Below are 5419 nucleotides of genomic sequence, written 5' to 3'. Positions count from 1 at the left end.
AAGAAGACAGGAAGGAAGATGAGAAAGAATAAGGAGGAAGAAAAGGAGGAGAAGAAATAGGAGCTGAGTACTTACTTTGTAGTAGACACTGGTCTACGTACTGTGCCTTTAATGTCCACAATAACTCAGTGAGTTAAGAAAACACATTATCTCTGTTTTTATGGATGAGGATACTGAAGCATAGATAGGTAAGTCATTTGCTGAAGGATGCCTGGCTAGCAGGGGAGCAGTAGCCAGAGTCCCTTATGAGAGTAACTTAATGCTGGTCTCTGAGACGTGATTTTCTGGTAAAGTCTCCTGCATTGGTCCACACACAGATGGGAGCCATGGAGGGGGCTGAGTCTGGGAATGAAGTGACGCCTGCTTGGGAAAGGATGAGAGACACAGAAGTTTGGAAACAAGGTAGACAGCTAAAGAAACAGAGGCTTTCAGAAACTAGATACTTTCCCAAGTCAATGGTATCATGACTTTTACCCAGATGATGTTAGTTTCAGAGACATTGATTTAGGGAGTGACAATGAGGCCCTATTCAGTATGCAGCTGAAGATAGATATCTGTAGTTTGGAGAGAGGTAAATTCTAGAGATAGAAGTTTTATATGTATATTTTCACTTAGCATTGGTAGGTATAATTAAATTTTCTAAGGAATATCATCTCTCTATACATATATATGTTTAATATATAAAATATTAAATGCCTGGAACAGGCAAATCTACCCAAACAAGAGGTAGAGTAGTGTATTTTTAAAGCATATCTATATATCTATATATATAAAGCCAAGCCACAGACTGAACGTTAACTTTGAGGGAATGATCACATGTGAGAAGCCAGGAAGCAAACGAGGCATGATCTGAACAGAGGGAGCTGATTTAAGAGAAGACGGCTTGACTCCTACAGGCAGAAACTTTTAGACCTCAGTTAGAAAAATGTTTTGCGTGACAACCCAGAATACGCATGTGGTCTATTTACGAATGTAGGTAAATCAGACGTTTCCAATTATAAGACTTAACTGTTAACAGTGCATAATCCATGTTCATATTTTTCCTTTTCTTCTTTTTTAAAATAAATGTTTGCTAGTAACCCACTACATTTATTTTATAACTTAATAATGGGTCACATTCCAGTTGTTTGAGGGGGGAGGGGAACATTGCCATATAGTTGCCCTCAAACATTCAGGGTACCACGATGACATGGTGATGCTATGAGTTCTCAGGATTGTCCAGTCATTGTAGAATGCTGGCAAATATTAATGACTTTCAAGGGACAGCCTTCTATAATTTATCATGAGAAACCGTGACAATAGCCGTCTCTTTAAGATCCACTCTCTTTCTGTTTCCCTGACCTAATATTTGTTTTCTCCTCCCTTAATTTCCTGTTTTCCACTTAACTTTCCTTGTTCCCTTTGGTTTGGAAATTAATTCTTCCTGGATTTGTTTTTCTCTTTATTGTTTTCTTTTTTCTAAATGAATTAAAAATAATTTAAAGGCTGACCTTTTCATGTCATTTCCAATCTTCCCTTGTGGCTCTTTTATGCTTAAGTATACTGTACCACAGTAGGAGAATGAACATTTTATTGTGTTGTACATAGTTTTCATTATATAATAATTTAATTATGTGACAAATGAGGTTGCAAAACTGATGCTACTCCCAGCACCTCAGCCAGTGCTGCCAAATGCCCTGAGTTAACCTGACATTACTAGGAATGAATCCTGGAGACCCAGAACCCACAGATCTTGAAATGCCAAATGAAGTTTGTCATCAATTCTGAAACGAGGGAATCAGAGTAAATAACACGAAATAGCTGTTCCTCAGTGCTCTTCCCTCTCTCCAGGGCATCCGCATAAAATGGCTTCCTACTTGGCATGCTGCAGTTGAGAATATGAAAGGGACACTGTCAGTAAACACAGGAGTAAAGTGACAGCCATGTAAATTAACAAAGAGCTTCTACTGCAACTTTCTAATTTTACAGAGACAATTATAGAATCTTAAGAAGTATTGATTTTGTCTGTGTCTGTTTCCATATTTTAATTGAAGAGACTGAAGCCTGAGAGTTTAAGTGGCTTTAACAAAGATTGCCAAGCTACTATTTAAAACAGTCAGGACAAGATTTCAGTGGTAGACTTGGAAAAGCTCTAAATTTAAACAGCTAGTAAATATCTCTGAACTAATTAATGCTTTCTAGAAAGGTTGGCTGTACATGTCTGTTAATCACTCCCAATTGAACAGAAAGTTAGAGAGGGGGAACAGTGAGCAAATGAATTTGCTTTTGTTAGCATGGCTTACAGATGGAAAAGTTGGTAGAATTAGTGGGCTGATTTCAAATTCTAATTTGAACCTAAATATTTGGAATCTGTGATTTGAATTTTTTTTCTATCATTAAAATTTTTGTAGATTGCTGTCTCATAAATTTTGTGGTGTACCAGAACCATCAGCAGAATCATCAGTTCTTAAAAAAAGTTCTAAGCCTGAATGCTACTGAAATATATTTTTAACAAATCTCAGAGGCAATTGTGATCCTTGGAAGACTTTGGAAACTCCTGGTCTAATAAATGACACCGTTCTGGCACATAGAGACCTAGTTTTATTTATTTATAGAATAAATAATTATTGAGTGTAGTCTTTAAGAACCTAGGTTCTGGAGAGATAAAAAGCAGTAAGGCATGTCAAGATCTGCTTCTGACACCACTTGCCGGGGCCTGGGACTGGCCAGGTCTCGGCCTGGCTTAGGTAGGTTCCAGACATGGACTGCTAAACTACCTTGCTCAGGAACAGTTTCTCTTAGGTGCTTGAGGGCTATCTACTTTAGCTGGAGAGAGAGAGAGTCTTACAGAGAGTAAAGCAGTCTTCTTAGAACAGATAGATCTTAGTCTTTAGCAGAGCTTGGTAATCTTCAGCAGAGACATGCCATGCTGGTGTTCTGGTGTTCTCCAGGCAAGAGAGGAGACAGAGTCAGAGTAAGCGGGTCCATGATAGAATGTGCATGCTTTTTGACTGCCTTCTCCTCCAGCCTAATATAAGGCTGATCTCGTGCTTCTCAACACCACAGGTATAGAGACTGCCAATTCACCAATGCTTTCATCTCGGGAGCTCTCTCATGCTTGTTAGAACTAAATCTCTCTCCATGCCCTTTTCACTAAGGTGTTCCATTGCAGGTTTTTCTTATAACTCTCACTCTTCCTAGCCATATGCTATATGGGCTGCTACGAAGGCACATATGCAATAACTCACAAAGTAGTGGGGGGAATAAATACAAATATAAATATGAAACAAAGTAAAATATGGTTACATGTTAACATGAGGGATAGGATGTCATTGTAGATATAGGATGACCAGAGTGTGAAAGTAGGAATTAGGTTATCTTTTCGAAAGAGGTAAAAATTCATCTGGATATTGATGATCTAGGAAGACTTGGTAGGGGGAGGTGAAGGATTACAGGCAATGGGGATAGCATACTTGAAAATTTGGAGACAATTTCTAGGTAGAATCAGGGAATAGAGAATGATGTCATTTAACTGGATCAGGATATTTGCAGGTTAAGGAAAACAAGAGGTTGAAGAGAGAGAGCCCCAGAGAACTGTAATATCAAGTAAAGATTTTTTATTTCAACAGATTTAGGGGATACAAATGTTTTTCTATTATATCAATGAATTGCTAATGCTGAAGTCAGGGCTTTTAATGTACCCTTCACTAGGGTAGTATACATTGTACCTGGTAAGTAAATATTTTTATCTCTTATGTTCATCCTTCCCATCTCTCTTCTGAGTTCCCAATGTCTATTACCACTTTGTAATCATAGATACCCATCATTTAGCTCCCACTGATAAGTGAGTACATGTAGTGTTTGTTTTTCCTTTTTTGACATATTTTTGAGGTATGTCATTTATGATAATAGCTTCCAATAACAGCCAAGTGCCACAAAAGACATTACTTCATTTTTTTCTATGGCTAAGCAGTACTCTGTGGTATATATACACCTCATTTTTCTTTATGGTGCCCATCAGTTGACAGGCACTTAGGTTGATTCCATATTTTTTCAGTTGTGAATTGTGCTGCGATAAGCATTCCAGTGCAGTTGTCTTTTTGATATAATTACTTCTTTTCCTTCAGATACTCACTAGTGGAATCACTAGATCAAATGGTAGATCTTCTTTTAGTTCTTTGAGGAATTTCCATGCTGTTTTCCACAGAGGTTGTACTAATCTACATTCCCCCTAACAGTGTATGAGTTATCTTTTTTTTTTTTTTTAACAACATTCACATCAATGTCTATTGGTTAGTTTTTACTTTTTAATAGTAGCCACTCTGGCAGGGGTAAGGTGGTATCTTGTTCTTATTTAAATTACATTTCCATGATGATTAGTGATGGTGAGCATTTTTTCATATGTTGTTTGGCCATTTGTCTATCTTCTTTCAAAAAATAAGGATTTCAAAAGTACTTGTTAGGCAATGAAAAGATGTGGTTGGATTTTGAGCAGAGATGGCATGACCAGCCCTTATTTCTTAAAACATTAAATTTGCTAAAGGGTACAGTACAGATTGGAGAAGGGGCAACCTAGATGTAAACAGACAGGTTGGAAGACTCACCATGTTGCTTCTGGCCAGAGCTGCCCCGGGTGCTTGCTTGAGATCTCTCATCTGTAACAATATACACAGCAACATTTTCCACATACTCTTTCCTGCTTTGTGAATCCCTTAATCAGTGGGACAAATTCCTTGATATCTGAGTGTTTGTAATCAAAGTGGTACTGAACCAGTGGAAAGTGGGCCTACAATTATTTTGTATGCCACATGAATTGTAATAAATGCAGGAGACTCTTGCGATTTTAACAGGAATTATATTGGATGAAAAAGCCTAAATAAAGTGTTCTAAATCATAGAAATAGCAATACACTTTTTCAAAGAAATTTGAAAGAATTTGATAGCTTTCTCTTGATAACTTAAAGGCAAGAAGGGATATGTGGGATCTAATCCCAACTGTTCAGCTTTAGTTGCTCTTTTAAAAATAGAGTGGACAAAAATGGTATTGGCACAACATTGGCTCTTGATTCAATTGTTGGTGGCCTTGTCCTATCATGAACATCTTTACTTTTTTTTCTATCTACTCTTTTGCTTCTTTCTCAGTTTGTATTCTTATCTCAACTTCTTTTTTCTCCTTATTTTTCATTCTTTTCTCCTGCCAACCTCTTCTTTAGGTTTGCCCCAAAGAGTCATGATATCCCTTTCTTTTCCTTGGGTAAGGGTGGTAACCATTTGTTAGTTATAGTTTAGAGTGTAGACCTTTTCTTTTTGGTTTAATTATCTTGATGTCATCTCAAATGTCTTGGTCAGAACTAGGAAATAGTAAATTCTCCAAAAAAAAAAAAAAATCCTTTTAGAAAGAAAGCACAACATACAGTTGTGCTAAACATAGTAAGGTATGT

The sequence above is a fragment of the Otolemur garnettii genome, unplaced genomic scaffold (assembly GCF_000181295.1).
Source record: "Otolemur garnettii isolate 467f Iridium unplaced genomic scaffold, OtoGar3 scaffold00016, whole genome shotgun sequence".
Taxonomy (NCBI): Eukaryota; Metazoa; Chordata; class Mammalia; order Primates; family Galagidae; genus Otolemur; species Otolemur garnettii.
The sequence above is the reverse complement of the archived record's forward strand: the minus strand, read 5'-3'. Positions refer to the sequence as shown.